The sequence below is a fragment of the Spermophilus citellus genome, assembly GCF_964194105.1.
Source record: "Spermophilus citellus genome assembly, chromosome: 12".
In the NCBI taxonomy this organism is placed as follows: domain Eukaryota; kingdom Metazoa; phylum Chordata; class Mammalia; order Rodentia; family Sciuridae; genus Spermophilus; species Spermophilus citellus.
The window spans coordinates 42,676,472-42,696,608 of NC_138198.1; the positions used below are offsets into that span (position 1 = coordinate 42,676,472).

Consider the following 20,137-nt stretch of genomic DNA (forward strand, 5'->3'; position numbering starts at 1 on the left):
GCAAGGTCCAGGTTCCAGAAAGATGTGACCTAGAGCAGGCTGCTGTCCCTGGATGGGAAAAGCCCCCCTGGAGTGGGCAGAGCTGCTGCAGATCAGGGCTGGGGTCCGCTGATCAGGGCGAGTCAGCCCCCGGCCTCCTCCTGACCCACTGAACACTCACTTAGCCCACACCAGGCCAAGGCCCAGCGGAGCCAGGCCACCAAGCCAAGTCCCCTCAGGGGGCCCTTTGTCTTGTCTGCTGCCTGCTAGGCCTGGGCTCTCACCATGGTGGAGGTGTCCACAGCAAGCCTGACAAATGGATCCTCCTTCTCCTCACAACTCATCCCCACACCTGGGCACACAGGAGGCCCAGGCAGGGAGGCCTGGGCAGGGAGGCCGCCCCCTCCAGGTCAGTAAGGAGGTCCACCTCCAGCAGATGTCAGTAACTCAACTGCCTCTAACCACCACGGACTGTGGAACCAAGGCTCTCTCCTTCCAGGAAGCCTTCGCTGACCGCCCTGCTGACCACACCTTGTCCCATGTGGTCCCCTGAGCTCTGGCAGCCCCCAAGAGCGCCCTCCTCTGGCCTCTGTGATGAGGTGCATCCTCACCCCAGGCCCTGCTGCGCCTCCGAAGTGCCTTCTCAGCACCTAGAATAAAATTAGAGCCCTGACCCAGGTGCTGCTGACCCAGCCCCTCTGGTTCCCGTGGCAACCCTGGTCTCCCACCCTGTGGCCACCTGCGGCCTCCTGCCTCCCTGCTGGCCTCCCTCCACCCTCAGGACTCCCACCTGCTGTTCCCTCGGCTGCTCCGGGTCTTCTGGCGGGTGTTGGTCACTCGGACCTTGTTGAAACAGCACCCCGAGAGGCCCGTGCACCCCCTGAACCAGCCCCACTCCCTCCCTGCCTTGCAGCTCCTGGCAGAGTCCAGAAAGACCCCTTCACTTCATCCGTCCTGCGTCCTGCGTCTGGCTACTCTCTAGACAGGTGTCTCCCTGAGGGCAGGCACTCCCAGGGTTCTGTCCCCAGCTGGCCCAGGGGAGGGGTTGGGTCAATAGGAGCAAAGGATGGTTGAATCTGATGGTTTCAACTAACCTGAGGGTGGCGGAAGGCGTGGGCCCCCTGGGGGCCTCTGCAGTGACACACAGGTTTTGCACCTAGGTCACTTTTGTGTATAGCCACCTCACAGGTGTCACCTGCCTCCTCCAGCAACCCTGAGGGCCATTTTATTCTCTTGGATCACAGATTGAAATTCAGCAAGGTTAAGAGGCTTGTCCAATGTCACGCAGCGAGAGAGTGAGGGAAACGAGACCTGAGCCCAGCCCTTGAAGACCGAAAAGCCAAACCAGACACGTTTTGGATTCACAGATAAAAATGAGCAAACACGCAGAGCAGGAGATGGGCAGAGCATGCCAAGTCACCAGCCCACGTGCTGGGCCTTCTCCTCGCCCTTAAAGTGGGGACAGCAGCAGTGACCCGCCTCTGTCAGTGCCGGGCAGCAGAGGCAGGGCTGGACAAACCGTCTCTGTGGCCACTGACTCCGTCCACAGGAGGGGACCAGCTCATGCAGAGCTCGGGAGCTGGCCCCGTGGGAAAGAGGCCTCAGCCGGGCAGGTGCAGAGGGCGCTGCGCGGGAGGCAGGTTTCTTAGAAGGTCTCCCTTGGGGCTTGTGGCCTCCTGGGCCCCATGGCTAAAAAGCAGGCTGTGAACCTGGCCCTGGTTGCAAGGGGCAGGAGGAGCTCCTCTGACACTCTGGGCTGGGCAGGAGGTAGGAAGGTTCTCTGACCAGAGGCCGGAAGCAGCCCCTCCCAGAAAGGGGCCGGCGTCCTTTCAGCCAGGATTAGAGATGAGCTGGTGGAGAGCAGCCAGGCCCCTCCGCTGCCTCCCAGGCCCCAACTCTCCTCTCCACAGACACCCCAGGGAGAGCAGAACCCCAGCTGCTGACCTGGACCCCAAGCTCGGCCCTGGGCCCCACCCCTCCAGGCTGGGCTCAAGTGGACACCGACTGTCTGCAGGCATTTTAACCTTAGCACAGCTAAAACCAGGCTCGCTCGGCCCGACTTTCTCCCACTTCCCATCTCCTCTTCCCCCGGCTGCGGTACCCACCGCCTTGCCCCTTCCTCCCACATGCAGGGTTCCTATGAGACTTCCCTCCTCATGTCCAGGTTCCTGTCCAGCCCAGGTCGACACCCACTTCTACCAGAAGCTTCAAAAAGTGAAGAGTGGGCTGAGCTCCACCCGCCTCCCACCCTCCTCCCCTTCTGCTCGGCCACCCCAGGCGCCAGCAGCGGGCAGCCACTCCACAGCATGCATGCGCTGCCAGCCATGGCGTGACAAGGACCTCACAGTGGGTTGAAAACCCGCCTGGGACCCCAGCCTCGTGACTCTGAGGTGGCTCCACAGGAACAGGGGTCCTGGGTGGCTCTGCCCAGGAGGGCGCGGGGAGGGGTGTGGGAGTCGGCCGGGGCGCACTCACTTGCCCAGGAAGCACTTGGGCACGGTGCTCAGCTTCAGGCGCCGGTCCTTGATGAGGTTCACCTTCTTGCTCATCATGAGGTGGTACAGCTTCTCCCCCTTCTCCGCGATCATGACGTAGGCGTCGCGCTCCATACCCAGCTTCAGGCCTGCTCGGGGACAGAGCGGAGCAGCCGCAGCTCCTGAAAACTGCCCCACCAGCCCCACCGCGACCACCCAGGCAGCCATGAGCAATTCCTGTCGGCCACCGGTGCTCCAGACACTGCCATGCAGTCCTCACAGGCACCGCCTCGCACGGCAGGGTCCGGCCCTCACCCCGGGAGCCAGCCCCACAGCCACGTTCCCCCAGCCCCGGGTGCGGTTCCAACCACAGAGGCTGGCAGAGAGCCTGGAGCCCCCTGCACTCCAACCTGGGCTGCCAGCTGGCCGACCCTCCAAACTGACCTTCCTCTCTGCACACCGTCCAGTCTGGACAGCAGCAGGGGCAAGCAATAACGGCAGACACCTTCACAGTGGGACGACACGCAATGGGTCCCTCACACGAACCTGGAACCATGACAGGATCCAGGACCGTCCCCAGGTCACACTGAGGCCCAAGGAAGTCAGGTTCTCAGTCCGACGGCCCAACAAGAAAGGGCAGAACCAGGATTTTGATCCAGGAAGTGGGCTCCAGACCTGGCTCCTGACCACAGCACCAGCCTGCGCACCAGCCCAATTCCAATGACCAGAGCCCCTTGGGCCCCACCTGACCCATGACCATGGTCACCCAGTGCTGGCCACAGCACCCCCCCAGGCCTGCCATAGCCACCCTGGTCAGTTTCAGAGGTCACATCCTTGCCCAACAAGGGCCCAGCCCCGTAGTTCACTGGGTCTTTAATGTTTTGATGCAAACTCAACGTTGGAAATACCTCCCGACGGTGCAGGAGTCTCCTGGAGAAGAGGCGCCCACAGCAGTGGCCGTGCTGCCCCCTCCCCAGAGGTGACAGTGACCAGTGCCTGGCTGTAGGTGGAGGGCGGTGGAGCCTGAACCTGGCGCCATGCGGAACGCAGACCCAATGGCCTTCCTTGCCCATCGACTAACACTGGGGAGTGGGATGCAGGGGCCAGGGTTGGGCCAGTCAGACTCTGAGCCGGGGCAAGTGGAGGGCCCCCGGCTGCTCCTGGGTCCCGGGGAAGACCAGCTAGGAAGGGAGTCAAGGGACAGCTGTCCACCACGCCACGGCAACAGCAGGAAACAGGAGGGGACAGAGGCCGGCCCCTGCTCTGCACACCTGGCAGTGGGGGGTCTGGGGCCACACGTCGGACTCCCCAGGTCCTCAAGTGCCAGGTCTCACGCAGCAGGGTCACAGCCCTGCCCAGGAACGTCTGCCTTCCACAGATGAGGACACGGGGGCCCTTCCCAGCCCGGGGGCCTCTGCCCACAGCCCAGCGCCCCCCAGTTCAGAGCACACACCCCACACCCCATCACTGCCAGCCCTGGGGTCCCTTTTGTGACCTGACCTGCCTCGGAGTCCCTGTGCCCAGGGGGTTCCCGACCATGCTCAAGGGGAAGCCCCGAAGGGCCTCTCCCAGACCCTCAGCCAGCGGACACCAACAAGAAGCACAGGCCCAGTGAGCGGCAGGGGAGGGGGCGTCCTGGGGGGACGGGGCAGCCCCATCACCTCCACCCCAGGCACCAATCCCTGCACAGTCCCGTGGCTCCCGCCAGCTCCTCGTCTCGGAGCTCGGAGCTTTCTGGAGAGAACCCTCGGCCCCTCGTCGGCCACCCTGGCCTGCAGAGCCCTGCGCGGCCCAGGCACCCGGAGCCCAGAGCCGCCAGGAGGGCCCCGCACTCACTCTCGCGCTGCTCCCGCTCGCGGATGATGGCGTCCAGCCACTTCTGCTTCTCCTCGGCCGTCTTGGCCATGCACACGAACCACTTGTTCTTGGCGGTGTTGTGGATCTTCCAGCCATTGGTGACCGTGTAGCCGTTGCTGTGGTAGTCGGCTGGCAGGGACAGGTGGCAGGGGTGGGTCATGTGACTCCGGACGTCCCACCAAGGCCAGGTGGGGACCGCCCTTCGCTCCAGCACGGAGGGGCAGGGCCAGCAGCAGGGGCAGGACCCAGAGCTGGACATTCACTGTCGGAACCACCCCTTCCTGGCTGCTCTCTGGGGGAAAGGAAGACCTTCCTCAAAGACCCCTCAGGTCCTCAATGACACGGGGCCTCGTGTAGGCGCGCAGACGGAGTGGCAGGGGACACCTGTCAGGAGCCCAGGGGGCCTCCCAGCCTTTCCCTGTGCCACTCGGGCACTAGTACAGCCCCAAGGCCAAGGGCAGGGCCTTGAGGTGAACCAGGACACTCCTGCAGTGGACACCACCCAGCCACGGAGGGCAACGTGTGCCAAGAGCCGCGGCAGGGGCAGCGGGGACCCACCACAGGCAGTGGCACAACCTGTGGCTAGACAGCTGTGGCACTGCACGTGACTGAGTGTGTCCAGAGCCTCTTCAACAGGCACATCCACTTAGTGAGCTCGAGAGCACAGGGATTTTACTTAAAATGTTCAGTAAGGAAGACGCAGTGGGGGAAATATGTTTAACAGCAAAGAAACGGTCATCACAGAGTCCAGCTGAGGCCCCTCCTGGGCCGGCAGCGCCCCACAGGAAGGACGAAGGACAGGGCGCTGCCTTCTCTCAGGTGGACGCCTCACGCCCCGGGGGCTCACTCGGGTACCTGCCCACCAGGCACTGTCTGTAGGCAGGTTACACATCACAGTAAAAGGAGTCGTCTGGGCAGGCGGGACGGGCCGGGCTGAGCAGCAGGCCTACCTGTCCCGTCTTCCACGTTCTCCACCTCCATGACCTCGGTGTTGATTCGGCCCCTGAAGATGTACAGGGAGCCATTCATGGATTTGGTCCTCTTGGTGGACTTCTTGCTCCCAGTGACCCTGAAAAAGTTGGGAAATCACCGTCCCCTGAGGGAGACAGCAACACAGAAGGACACGCAGGACAGAGCTGGGTCAGGCTAGGATGGTCAGCCGGTGGGCGGTGGCTTAAGCCAGCCGTCTCTCTCCATCACAGTTTTCTCATTAGAGAAGCAGGCCTAGAGCCTTGCTGACCTCTAAGGACCACTTCCCAGATAATAGGAGACGACGTGAGAGGCCAGCGAGAAGCGACAGAAACCCAATCTCCTTGACCAGCAAGTGGGAAGAGGCCCACGGGGCTCCCAACAAGCACTTCCTGAAAAAAGGCCAGAATGGAGGAGAGCTTGGGGTAGGTGATCATCTACCCGCACGCCCGCCCGCCCACCCACCAACCATCCCCCATCCACCCACCATCCACCCATCCACTCTCCCACCCATCCACCCACCTATCAGTTCATCCACTCACCCATCCATCCATCTACCAGTCCATCCATCCCCCATCCACCCTCCCACTCATCTAACCACCTATCAGTTCATCCATCCACCCATCCATCCACCCACCCTCCCATCTATCCACCCACCTACCTATCCATCCATCCACCCATCTTCCTACCCGCCAGTCCATCCATCCATCCATCCACCCACCCACCTACCTACCTGTTCGTCCGTCCATCCACCCACCCATCCGTCCATTGGCCTACCCATCTTACCCACCCACCATCTACCTACCAGTCCGTCTGCCCACCCACAACTCATTCATTCACTTGGGTGAATTCCGCTCCTCAGGGGCTCAATCCTGATGCAACCTGGCAGTTGGTGTCCCTCCAAACTCCTGTGCTGAGCCCTGACCACTGAAGCTTGGTGTTAGGAGGTGGGGCCGTTGGGTGGTCTCAGGATGGAGGCCGGGCTCTCATGACTGGGATCAGTGACTGTAAAAAAGGCCTCACCCCTTTGTAGGACAGCTGTCTCGGCCGTCCACCCTCCGAGGACACAAGAAGGCACCATGTGGGTGGCAGACAGCAAGTCCTGTGGGGCAGACCTGGTGCTCTGCACGAGCCTCCCCAGCCCTGACCTGTTTGTGTCTCTGCCTCCAGTGTGCACTCACCACCCGCCGGCCACTCACACCCCCACCCAGCACTCGATCAGACAAGGTCGGAGCCAGAAGAGAAGGACGGCTGGTGAGCAGGTGTGGAGGGAGGGGGCTCAGAGCCAGGCTGGGGCTCCGGGGTGCTTCCTTCCCGCCCTCAGGCTCAGACAGACACACGGCTCCTGGGTCTGAGCCTGCTGCTCTCAGGGCAGGAAACCCCTAGGTCCTCAGGCCACGAGCTGCAGGCCTGGCCCTCAGGGGTTCCTGAGGATGGCTGGTATGTGTGAGATGGGTGTGTGTGGTGGGTGTGTGTGGTGGGTGGGTGTGTGTGGTGGGTGTGTGTGGTGGGTGTGTGAGATGGGTGTGTGTAAACAGGTGTGTGTGGCAGGTGTGTGTGAGGTGTGTGTGTGTGTGGTGGGTGTGTGAGGTGGGTGTGTGTGGTGGGTGTGTGTGGTGGGTGTGTGAGATGGGTGTGTGTGACAGGTGTGTGTGAGGTGTGTGTGTGTGTGGTGGGTGTGTGAGGTGGGTGTGTGTGGTGGGTGTGTGAGATGGGTGTGTGTAAACAGGTGTGTGTGGCAGGTGTGTGTGAGGTGTGTGTGTGTGTGGTGGGTGTGTGAGGTGGGTGTGTGTGGCGGGTGTGTGAGGTGGGTGTGTGAGGTGGGTGTGTGTGGTGGGTGTGTGAGGTGGGTGTGTGTGGTGTGTGTGTGTGGTGGGTGTGTGAGGTGGGTGTGTGTGGCAGGTGTGTGAGGTGGGTGTGTGTGGCAGGTGTGTGTGAGGTGGGTGTGTGCACACGCACCCAAATGGGACGCGCTCGGGGTCTACGTCTCTATAGAGAACCTGCTATAGGGATGTGCACACCCAAGAGACAACACACATTCCACTCCACGCCCCCGCCACGGGCCACGCACACCGTGTACACCTGCACTGTGCACGTGTTGCTCACCAACCCTGTGAAACGAGGCCAGCGGCGGACAGTGACGGACTCTCCACGCTCCTGACTGCGACACACTAAGCAGGCAGCTGGCATGGAGCCGTGAGCCCTCTGGGCCGTAGTTCGCCCTGGGCAACTCGCAGGGTGGGCTTTTAAAAGCCTCCTGCTTTTTTGGGGTGCTGGGTGCTGGGGATTGAACCCAGGGGTACTGACCACTGAGCTCCAGCCCAGCCCTCCCGAGCTGCTCAGGGCCTCGCTGAGTTTCTGAGGACGGTCTGAACATGCCGCCGTTCCCTCTGCCCCGCCCTCGGAGCGCCCTGCTCTTCCTGGAGCCCAGCGGGAGGGGACGCACAGCACAGTGTTTGTGAGGGGTGGTGTGCATGCTCGGGGCTGGGGTGAGCGGGTGGGTAGAGGGAGGGTAGCGGGTGCAGGGTGAGGTGTGCCAGGCCGGTGGAGGAGGGTGGGTGGCTGGAGGTCTGCGGGTGGCTGGATGGAGCGGGTGGGAAAAGGCTGCTTCAGGCGCTTCCTGTGGCCACACCAGGGGGGCTGGGGCTCCCCTCACCACTGCCCAATCCCCAGGCCCCCGGGCTCCACTCTCTACTCCCAGAGGCGGCTCACTGCCTGGTGCCAGGCTCTCAGCAGGCAGGTGTGCACAGCCCTCCAACCTGGAGAAGCAGCCAGGTGCCTGCTGACTTTGGTCCCTGCGGGGACTCGCGGGACACTGCCTGTCTGGGACGTGGGTGGGGGAGGTCTCCGACACAGTGCTCTGAGCTCCTTCAGAATCAGAGGCTCAACCAGGCCCAGGGAGCACACCTGTAATCCCAGTGGCTCCGGAGGCTGAGGCAGGAGAATCACAAGTTTAAGGCCAGCCTCTGCAACTTAAGGCCCCAAGCAACTCAGCGAGACGCTGTCTCTAAATAAAATATAAAAACTGAGGGGTGCTGAGGGTGACCTGCACCCCAAGTTTTCAAACCGACTGTTTTATGTATACATATGTATATATGTGCACATGTATATGTACGTATATATATATATATATATATATATATATATATAGTTACAACTAAATATCACATTATATTTGTGGCTACGTTAGGTTAAATAAAGGCACTATTTAAATTCATTTTATAATAGCGTATGTGGCGCTCACTATGGATTTAGAACAAACCCCTCAAGTCATGGAAGAAGTCCAAGACATCACCTCAGGGAAGCAGCAGGTTGGCCCTGCCCCGCCTCCTGGCCCACGGGGGCAGCCAAGGCACCAGCCTCCCCAGCAAGTCACCTGGACTTCCGCTTGCAGTAGACCAGGAGGTTGTCGAACAGGAAGAAGGCCCTTTCCTGGATGTTACCCGCAGAGATTTTCAACAAAGTCCCCTGCAGGAGGAGCTGGGTGCAGATGTCCGTGAGGTTGGAGCCCTGGGAGAGGAAGGGCAGGCAGAGGATGAGCAGGCCAATCCAGGAAAGCAGCGGGCACAGACTTCCCTTCCCACCTCCCTGAGCCCCAAAAGAGCCTACTACATCCCACAGCAGACGGACACCAGCACACTGTGGTGGGAGCTTCCACCTGCGGACGAGCAGCACAGCCGGGAGGGGCTGGGAGACTGAGGGAGCTCGGTGCTCAAGGGGGCCCACTGGGGCGCTGGGCTGGGCGCCTTCTCACCGACAGCTCGTCCTGTCTCCCCACAGGAGTGCCACCTGCATAAGCATATGCCACTGTATGCCCAGCACCCACAACTCCCCAGTACACAGTAGGTGCTCAGTAAGGGCTTGCAGAGCAGATGAACACGGCACGGACACCACCGGGCCCAGCGTGGTGTGGGCAGTCACTCTAGCCACAGCTGTGCGTGGGGACGGGCATGGACGCTGGACCCTGCCAGCCCTCCCTGCTGAGTGACGGGAGCGTGAAGCTTCCTGCACATCGGGAGGCCCAGGTGGCGTGGCTGGGGACGGCGGGGGGAGCGAGCTGGCCTTGGACAGGCTGAGGGAGGGACGGGCGGGCGTAGCTGGGAGGATCCTAAGCGGGACCGCGGGGCTTGTAGAGCCCCGAGAAGAGCGGCCAGAGCAGAGAGCCGCGTGTGTGGGGGGCAGCTGGAAAGGCTCGTGGACACAGGAGGCCAGCTGAGGGCCCGGGTCCTGGCCCTCCTCCTGCCCCCTGGGGATGCCCACCGCAGCCTCCCTGGCACCAGGCATGGTCACGTGGTGGTGCCAGGGCAGGAGGGCGGTGGCAGTGGGGCTGGAGGGACCCGCCCACCAACCTCTGCAGCTCCCTGGAGCCAGCACCTGTCCTCCAGCTGCCACCAGGTGGACAGCAGGCCCGACGTCGAGGCTCGGGAATACGCTGCAAAGGTCCTGCGGCAGACCAGCAGGCTCCACACAGCAAGAGCCACCGGCCGGGGACCCCACGGCCTGCAGAGCCAGAAGGCCTCGCCCAGAGCCTGACCCGCGCCTGACCCCCACTCGACTGGGTTGACCAGCACCCCCAGTCCCCCACAGCCTCCGGGAACTTCCCATCACTCGAGGGAGTCCGGGTGGAGGTCCTGGGAACCGCGGGACAGCACCACCGAGCACCGCCACACGGCAGCTGAAGACGAGGCTCTGGAGTCGCCAGCAGGAAGTGGCCAGCCAGAGCTCTGTCCTGCAGTGGACCCTGGCTCCAGGCCCACAGGTAAGTGGGGAGCTGGGGGCTGCGAAGGATCAGAGGCTCAGCAGCTGCTGCCATGGGACACACACCCAGCATCACCAGTTTTTCAAGAGAAACTTCTGATCTGAATTACTTGGATTTAATTGGGGAAAAGCTAAGCAGTTTTCTTATAAACATTATATAAGAGAAGCAGAACACGGGGCCCAGCCTGCCCGGGCTCCAGTTCACCCTGCAGCTGTGCCCACCCGGCCCCTCCAGGCAGGACCCCGCCACCGCACGCACCTCCCAGCCCTCGATGTGGGACTGCAGCTGCTCCAGGGCTTCCAGCTTCTCCATCTGCCGCTTGGTCTCGCTGATGTTGGAGCAAATGGTCTTCATGGCCTGCAGGGCGCTCTGCACCGCCGGGTGGTCGGGGTGCTTGCCTGGGGTCCTCTTGGCCAGCTCCTGGGCAGGGCAGAGGCAGGAGGGAGACGTCAGTGGGGGCCTAGCGGGAGAGAGAGCAGGGTGCACAGGACGGCGACGGGCAGGCACACCCACCCCTTGCCTGGAGCACCACCCCTCGCTGGAGCACCCTCTGTCCTCAGACAGGGCTCCTCGTCCTCCCGTGTGGGTGGACCATGGTCCTTCTGCAGCACTGTTCTGGGGCTCAGCACAGAGAAATCGCCTCCCTCCTCCGTGAGGCGCAATGTCTGATGATTAAAAGGAGGGACGGGGGACAAGCAGGCACAAGCCCACCTGAGGGAGCTGCCACCTGTCCGCTCCTAGAGGGAGCAGTCGGGAGGCAGAGGCTCAGGGCCACTGGTGTTCTGGTTGCTCTATTCTGTTTTGCTTTTCCTGGGGAGCGAGCCCACCCCCCAAGCCCTTTCTGGTTTTCGCTTTGAGACAGGGTCTCACGGGGTTGCTGAGGGTCTCACTGCGTTGCCGAGGCTGGCCTCAAACCTGCGATCCTCCTGCCTCGGGCTCCTGAGTCTCTGGGACCCCAGGTGTGCGCCACAGCACCCGGCTGCCATCTGGATACCTTATAGCTGAGCCTCCAGCTCGGGGTGTGGGGAAGAGCAGTCCCATTCCTGGGGGAACGGGATCTCAGGGGTGATGCAGAGCAGGGAACCAGGCAGAGGGGTGCCGTGTGCCATTGAGAGGTGACCATGGCCTGGCCCTGGGGGGGTGTGGGACAGAGCCAGCGGGGAGGGGCTGAAGGTGGGGAGGGAGGGGGCGAGGTGGCCCCGAAGGAGAAAAGGGCTGTCACCAGCGACCTGCGCCTGCTCGCCCCAGCTCAGCCCTGGGCCTGGGCTGGGTCAACCAGGCAACAGTCCCATGGAGACCCGGGGAGAGGGAGCCCAAGGACTTGTGCCACCCTAGGCCACCGTGAGCTGAGCGGGCCTGGCAGCTGGTCACAGCCCATGGGGCCCAGAGGGAACCACCCCTGCGAACAGGGGGCCTCCTGTCACCGAGCCCAGTGGCAGGTTCACCGTGAGCGGGCCCATCCCACCACGCCGTGGACAGGGGCCCTGCGGGTGCTGGGAAAGACGGCGGGGACCTGCTGCCACAGAGCTGGGTCGGGGAGGCAGCTGCAGGAGGCAGAAGGGAGGGGGCCTCCACATTCAGCGGTCGGATCCTTTCCCATCATGCAGGTGATGACCACGGGGCCACCGCAAGCCCAGCCACCACCCAGACTCAGGCTTGAGAGGACGAGCTGCGGGGTCCCACTCGCGGTCTCTGCGTCTCCGTCCAGGTGCAACGCAGAGCGACCACACCCACCACACCCGTCTCAGGGCTGAAGTCCACCTTGGGCTGACACCCCAGGGTGTATGTCCCCAGCCTGGGCCCCCTCCAGTGGCTCTCCTCGGGTACCCCTCTGCCTCCGGGGTCCAGCCACACCCCGCCGTCCTCACCCCCTTCTTTAAGGTCCATTTCCAGTCCATGTGCAAACACCACCAGCCTCTCCCGACCTCACAGCCAGCCCCCCGCCCAGACCACCACATCCCCACCTGGACTAACACAATCACCTCTGCCCTCGTCCCCCTCACCTTCCCGAGAGTCTAGTCCACACACAGAGCCAGAGAGATCCTTCTAAATGCATAAACCAGATCTTGTCACCCACAGCTCAAAGCTTCCATGACTTCCACAGGAGGACATCCAAACCTTCCAGGGCCCTAAGGCCCCCAAGCCCTCTGACCCCGCCTTCCAGCACTGCATCCTCCCATACTTCAGGAATCTTCAGCCAAACCTATTATTCCTGCCTCAGGACCTTTGCACATGTCTTACCTGCTAGCAGGCTGCTCTCAGCAATCCACCCTGAGCAGGCTCCTTCTTACCCATCAGGCCCTGCTCAAATGTCTCCTCCTCCAAGGGGCCCTCCTGCCTTCATGCTCTCATCACCTTCCCATTTAACAGCTGAGAAAACTGAGGGGAAGTATCTACACTCGCTCAGGGGCAGGCCAAGCTTAAGAAGGGAACATGGCTCCAACGGAAGAGGTCAGGTTGGAAACCCGCAGGTCTTCCTCCTCCTGTGTGTGACCTCAGGAACATGTATGGCTCCTCTGAATCTTAGACTCCTCTTCCCAAGTGTGAGAGCCTGGTGACACCACGGGGACTTTCACAGGTAACAGAACAGAGCTCCGGGGAGCGGGGGCCAGGGCCAGGAGGGGGCCGGGCTCCAGCAGGCTGGGAGACCACAGGAGGCGGGATGTGCCTGGTGGGACAGGCCCCAACGCCTGCTGGCTGGCCTTTGAAAGGACAGCAAGGGAGGGGATGGACAGAGCTCCTAGAGGGTGTCTGGACAGGGCTGGACGCCCACAGGAAGCCAGGCCCCAGGCCCAGGGACAAAGCACCTGCCCAGTGCGCAGACGCAGACATCCTGCAGGGCCAGGGAGTGGCTGGCCTAGATGGGCTTCCTGTCCCCATTTCTTCACAGGAGCTCAGCCACCACATTGTGCTGGGACAATGGGAGCTCAGGCCACCCACTGAGAAGCTTCAAAGAAGCCGCTGGTGGCACAAGGAGCAGCTCTGACCTGAAAGAATGGCAGGCCCCGCTGGCCAGCCCAGCCCGCGGCCAAGGCACAGGGACCTTCCAGGCGGCACAAACGTCCTCTGAGCACTGGCGGGAGATGAAGTGGGGCCCTCACCCAGGGGTCTCCAGGGAGGCTCTGCCTGGACCCCTGCCCCTCTTCCCAGCGTCCTCTCCCGACATCGACGAGACAGAAGGGATAGAAACCCCGCGCCCACCGCCCGTCACTGCCCAGCGCTGGCAAACCCTAACTGGGCGGGGGGTGAAGTGAGTTTACGGTGGCCTTGGCGGGTCCTGTTGGACGTGGGCTGCGTGAACGGCTGACACTGTGGCGCTCTCCAAGGGTGCTGCTGGAACCCTCCCACTGCCGGCTGGACAGGGCCATTTGGCACTAACTAGTCGAGATGATGGTGTCCCTAATCATTAGCCAGCGTGTCACACCTCGAGAAGCTGGCACCCTGACCCAGAAGGCCCCGCGTCCCTGAGGGGAGGCCACTGTGCGTCCAGAATGCTGGGAGCAGCTGCCCTGCACCAGGAGGGGGGACTCTAGCACCTGAGCCCGGGGGACCCGTCCATCAAGCCCTGTGACGGCGAGGACATAAGAAACAGCCTCAGCGTGTGGGAGTGGTGGCATCACCGTTTTAAGTACCACGCGGGGAGCCCGAGGTCGGTTGTGTGTGGCTCCCCCAGGGACCACTTCCTGGGCTGACGTGGGGACGGTGGTTTGCCGGGAGGGCCCCAGGAAGGAGCAGCCAGGTGGAAGGTGCTGCCCAGCAGTTTCCGGGGCCACCGGAGCGCCACCCTGCTGGGCCTGGACAGACAGCAGCCTGGGTTCTTCCCAAAGATGGGGAAGGCGGGAGACCTGCCACCCTCCCAGGGGAGCCAGACCTGAGGTCCCTTTGTCTCGGGGTCCTGCACCCCACTGCCCACACAGGGGCCCACCAGTGTGGTGGCAGGACCTGCCCGCCCCACCCCTTCCTACTCAGGGCTTTAACTATATTTTATACATAACATTTATGCTTATACAAAGAACTCAAAAAATTAGACAATAAAATAATGAATAACCCAATCAACAAATGGGCCAAGGACCTGAACAGACACTTCTCAGAGGAGGACATACAATCAATCAACAAGTACATGAAAAAATGCTCACCATCGCTAGCAGTCAGAGAAATGCAAATCAAAACCACCCTAAGATACCATCTCACTCCAGTAAGATTGGCAGCCATTAGGAAGTCAAACAACAACAAGTGCTGGCGAGGATGCGGGGAAAAGGGTACACTTGTACACTGCAGGTGGGACTGCAAATTGGTGCGGCCAATTTGGAAAGCAGTATGGAGATTTCTTGGAAAGCTGGGAATGGAACCACCATTTGACCCAGCTATTCCCCTTCTCGGTCTATTCCCTAAAGACCTAAAAAGAGCATGCTACAGGGACACTGCTACATCGATGTTCATAGCAGCACAATTCACAATAGCAAGACTGTGGAACCAACCTAGATGCCCTTCAATAGATGAATGGATAAAAAAAAAAATGTGGCATTTATACACAATGGAGTATTACTCTGCATTAAAAAATGACAAAATCATAGAATTTGGAGGGAAATGGATGGCATTAGAGCCGATTATGCTAAGTGAAGCTAGCCAATCCCTAAAAAACAAATGCCAAATGGCTTCTTTGATATAAGGAAAGTAACTAAGAACAGAGTTGGGAGGAAGAGCATGAGAAGAAGATTAACATTAAACAGGGATGAGAGGTGGGAGGGAAAGGGAGAGAGAAGGGAAACTGCATGGAAATGGAAGGAGACCCTCAGGGTTATACAAAATTACATACAAGAGGAAGTGAGGGGAAAGGGAAAAATAATACAAGGGGGAGAAATGAATTACAGTAGAGGGGGTAGAGAGAGAAGAGGGGAGGGGAGGGGAGGGGAGGGGGGATAGTAGAGAATAGGATAGACAGCAGAATACAACAGACACTAGTATGGCAATATGTAAATCAATGGAAGTGTAACTGATGTGATTCTGCAATCTGTATATGGGGTAAAAATGGGAGTTCATAACCCACTTGAATCAAAGTGTGAAATATGATATGTCAAGAACTATGTAATGTTTTGAACAACCAACAATAAAAAAAAGAAAAAAAAACAACAAAAAAAAACATTTATGCTAAGAAAATGAAATTCAAAGCAAATGTAAGGTTACTATTATTAAATATGGGTGACAACCTTACCAGATTTTTATATTCTTTTTTCTTTAAGAGAGAGAGAGAGAGAGAGAGAGAGAGAGAGAGAGAGAGAATTTTTTTAATATTTATTTTTTAGTTCTTGGCGGACACAACATCTTTGTTGGTATGTGGTGCTGAGGATCGAACCTGGGCCGCACGCATGCCAGGCGAGCACGCTACCGCTTGAGTCACATCTCCAGTCCCCAGATTTTTATATTCTTAACTATAATTTTCTCCATGTGTGAAATGTTCTTTAATTTGAGGAATAAAGCAGACTAGTAGCCACAATACATTAAGAATTCCCAAAAACACTAATATGAAGAAAACAAACCAACCAGTTTCCAAATGAACAAAAGACTTGAACCAGATGCTACACTAAAGAAAATATACAGATGGCAATCTGAAATCTCAAAGTCAGTAGTTATTACATAAATGGAAATTAGAATTACAATGAGATACCCACACATAGGAATGTCAAATCTGTGGAGACCATTCAAGTATTGGCAAAGATGTGGATCACCTGAAATTCCTGTACCTCAATTGTGGAAATGTACAATGGTACAATCTTTTGGGATGCATTTTGATAGCTTATTAAAATTCAAACATGTATCTTATCCAAACACATCAACCATATAGTCTAGCGATTCCACAACGAGGAATTCACTCAAGACAAAAGAACACACACATCCATACAAAAACTTTTACACAAATGGCCTTAGTAGCTTTATTTGTTATTGCTCCAAATTGAAAGCAACCCAGATATCCATCAATAGATAAATGGACAAGCTCTAAAATATCCATATAATAGAAGGTTAACAACATCAAAGGAGTGAATTATAGACTATAATTATAATTGATTTTTAAATTTTTGTTTATAATTGACTCATCATAATTGCACATGTTTGGGGGTACACTGTGATGTCTCAAGGTACATATTCAATGTAATGATCAAACTTGGGTAATTAGCAAATTCATCACTTTGAACCTTTATTATTTCTTTGTGGTGGGAACATTCAAGATCCTGTTTTATAGCCATCTTGAAATATATAATACATTATTAATAGCTACAATAGAATACCAGAACTTATTCCTCTTAGCTCACTACACCTGCTGTACCTGTTGACCAGGTCTCCTTATCCCTCCTTACCTCTCATCCCTCACCCTCCCCAGCCTCTGGTAACCACTATTCTATTCTCTCTTTCTTCCAGGTAATTTTTGTTTGCAATCTTTCTGTGCCTAGCTTATTTCACTTAACATAATGTTCTCCAGTTTCATTCATGTGTCCATATAAAGCAAATTTTTGAGCTGGACATGGTGGTGCACAACTGTAATCCCATCAGCTCAGGAGGCTGAGGCAGGAAGATTGCAAGTTCAAAGCCAGCCTCAGCAACTTAGCAAGGCCCTAAACAACTTGGTGAGACCCTGTCTCAAAACAAAACCAAACAAAATAAAAATAGGTCCTGGGATGTGGCTTAGTGGTTAAGCACCCCTGGGTTCAATCCCCGGTGCAAGAAAAAAATAATAATAGTCTATGGTGTATCTGTACCACATTTTCTTTATCCACTGATTCAATGATGAACACTTAGACCCATTCTCTGCTTTGGTCATTATGAATAGTGCTGTGATAAACATGGGCATGTACATACGTATCTCTTTGACCTACTGATGTCATTTCTCTTGAATACATATCCAGAAATGGAATTGCTAAATCATAAGGTAGTCCTATTTGGAATTTTTAAAAATATCTATTTTTTAGTTGTAGTTGGACACAATACCTTCATTTCATTTATTTATTTATATGTGGTGCTGAGGATCGAACCCAGGGCCTCGCATGTAATAGGTGAAAGCTCTACCACTGAGCCACAATCCCAGTCCCTATTTGGAATTTTTTTTTTACAACTTCCATTCTGTTCTCCATAATAACTGTACTAATTTCCATTCCCAACAAAAAGATCTTTAAAAAATAATTGAGTAAAAGAAAAAAAAAAAAGATCAGACCAAAAAAGTATACACTGTATGGTTCAATTTGTTTTAGGAAATGTGAATAAATATATAGCAACAAAAATTAAATCAACAATGGCCAGGAGATACAGAGAAGCATGAGAATTTGGGGATGACCTAGAAGTTCATAATTTTAATGGTGGCGATGGCTTTAGGAGTGCCTCTATGTCAAAACTTATTAAATCGTACCTTTTGAAAATAGGCATTATTGTGTAACAATTATATCTCAATAAAGCTGCTAAAAATAAAGTGAATGGAAAAGAAGTCACAAAGTAGATGACGTCACAAGCCTTAAACTGACAAAAGTGGGCTAAATGTTCCAAAATGCCAGGGATGCGCCTGGGGGTGTAGAAGACGTCCAAAGAGGGCTCTAGATTAGTGTTAGACCAAGCGCAGGTCCCCTTCCCCACTTCCTGACGATACTGACCCTCCCCTCCCTGCCCAGCCCTTCCTGTGGCCCCTGCACACCCCTCCCCATCACTGCATAGTGACAGCAGAGCTCAGCCAGGGGTAGTGACTGCCATGCATGTTCATCACTGGGGGTAAGACATCTCAGTTCCTACCTGTGCACTCCTGCAAAAAAGCAGCCTGCCCCTCTCTCAGCACAGCCCCCAAGTGGCACAGACACCCCCTTTTTGTTAAGAACAGTTGTAAAAAGCTCAGCTATTTGTTTTCTCTGTTGTGAACACAGATTTCGTACACATTTAAGGAAATCCTCCGACAGGATGGAGGGAGGGAGGCAGGGAGGGAGGGAAGAAAGGTTTTAAAAATTCAGTGGGATAAAATATTGAGTGGTGACACAGTAGGGTGGATTAAGTGTTTGGAGCAAGGAATGACAATTAGCTCCTGGGTGGTCCCAAAGATGTGCAAGCTGGTTGCTAACAAGACCAAAGGTGGTGCGGTGGCACCTAGAGGTGGCAGAGACCCTTCTGAGCCAACAGGGACAGTGGCGGGAATTCTGGAAGTCTACTGATTGGTTTGTGCTCACTTTGTCACACTCCTTGGGGACTCCCCATCTCACCCATTTCTTGGGTAGGAGCTGCCTGCAATTTCCCACCATGACAAATGGAATCTTGCAATGGAGCTCCATGGCCTCTCCTATCCCTCTATGACAATGTGACTTTGATATTTCTTGATATATTCAAGAGGTGGACTCTATGCTCCCTTACCTTGCACCTGGCTAGTGGCTCAGGTGGGACTTCTGAGGCTAGTCACAAGGGCCCATGTCATCTTCCTGGCTCTGCAGGTACTAGCTGATTTCCTTGAGGCCATCATGTTGCAGAGAAGCCCAAGCAAGTCCACGTGTGCAGTATAAGATGGACAAGGGAATGGGTACCTGAGGGGACTTTGGGGGCAATGTGTGTGTGTGTGTGTGTGTGTGTGTGTGTGTGTGTGTGTGCGCACAGCAATTTGCATCCTCTCCCAGGAAAGTCCTCTGGGAAGGGACCTTTTTACCATTCACACACAGGTGCTCTGTGGACCAGCAAAGGTAGCCATTTTCCCTGCAAGGAGAGCTTCCTGCAAGGTAGAATCCCCCACCACGATGAGGCGCAGACCATACGAGAGGGCCCCTCAGTGGGACCCAGGCCAGACACGTGCTACACATGCAACAGCGTTTGTCCCACGGAGGAAGCCACAGATACTTGACACCTGGCAGAACTTCCCATCAGATAATGGGGCATTTTGCTCCCCCAGAGCCAGTCCTCAGACTTGACTTCACTCACATCCTTCTCCAAGGCTCCGCTCCAGTTTTCCTCTCCCAGCAGAGCCCTTCTCTGGGCAATGGCAGCCTAAGAATCCTTGTCACCCTTTGCACTCATCTCCCACACCAGGACACTGGGGGGCAGTCATCCAACACCGCACACAGAGCTCTGGCTCCCGCTGAACCCAGGAGAGCTCCCTTACTTGATGGGTCCAGAGCACCAGCTCATGATGCAGAGTGTGACTCAGACACGACCAGTAGGCTGTGCGTGCAGCTTTGCACACGGGCTTGGCTCTGCACAACCACTACCCCTCAGCACAGCCAGCTGCACGCTTGCCCAGACAGTTGGAGAGAACGGGGGTTGCAGACTCACCACTCAGAGCCCTTGCTCAGGCTTGGAGCTGCAAGAGAGAACAGAGTCAGAGGCAGGTGGTGCTAAGTGGACTTTAATGCAAGTTTATTTACTTGTCATTTTTCCTCTCTCAGCAAAGGAAGTGTCTGGTTTCCATGTCAGGGGAGGATGGGCCATTACATAACAAGAAAGAGGGGCCTGCCCCCTCTGGGCTTCTTTGTCCTTTGTCATTCCCCTCTGCAGCAGGTTCCCCAGGGCCTTTTAATTACCTGGAAACAATACCCCAGGCAGGATTGCCAATACCTTGAGACCCAAACACTAATAAACAGAGACGATTTGCTTACAAAATGACAAGTTAGAAGAAAGGGAGGCCAGCTAATAAATGAGCTAAAGTTCAAAGGCAGCAGAGTGATGTGGATGCCGGGTGACTCAGACATGCAAGCCTCACAGCCAGGACTCTGTGAGAGGGGGAGGGACTGTCAGCAGGAAAGGCCAGCCAACCATTACAGTCCACTTGGCCAAGAGAGGGCACTGCCTCGAAACGTGGGAGGCTGCAATCCATCTCCCACTGCAGGCCACCTGCAGTTCTAGAACGCCAGACCTCAACAGGGCGTCTCTGTGACAGTCATTTTTCAGCACCCGGCTTGGGTCCCCACTTCGGAAGGCAAAACCTGTTTCATGCACAGGAAACTGCCCATGATTGACGTAGGTATCTTCATCGTGTAACAAAAATGTTTTCTGATCCTTGCCCAAGTGAAAGCACAGAAAGGACTGTGTGTGCAGGTGTGTGATGCATGAGTGTGCTAATGTGTGTGTTATGTGTGCATGTGTGGTAAGT

The 20,137-nt window shown here is 56.7% G+C and overlaps 1 long non-coding RNA gene and 1 pseudogene across 4 annotated transcripts in view; one reads left to right on the forward strand and one right to left on the reverse strand.

The window, feature by feature from the left end:
- LOC308631712 overlaps positions 1-20,137 on the forward strand; it is an 895,537-nt gene that overhangs the window by 623,218 nt on the left and 252,182 nt on the right. The gene's annotated exons all lie outside the window — the stretch shown is intronic.
- The window catches only part of LOC308632039, a 160,291-nt pseudogene that overhangs the window by 125,435 nt on the left and 14,719 nt on the right, over positions 1-20,137 (reverse strand). Inside the window, exons 2-6 of the transcript XR_014024319.1 lie at positions 10,297-10,498; positions 8,656-8,789; positions 5,261-5,379; positions 4,290-4,439; positions 2,455-2,602 (exon numbers count right to left, since the gene is read on the reverse strand). The product of XR_014024319.1 is annotated as an uncharacterized misc_RNA (transcript). The remainder of the gene's footprint in view (positions 1-2,454; positions 2,603-4,289; positions 4,440-5,260; positions 5,380-8,655; positions 8,790-10,296; positions 10,499-20,137) is intronic.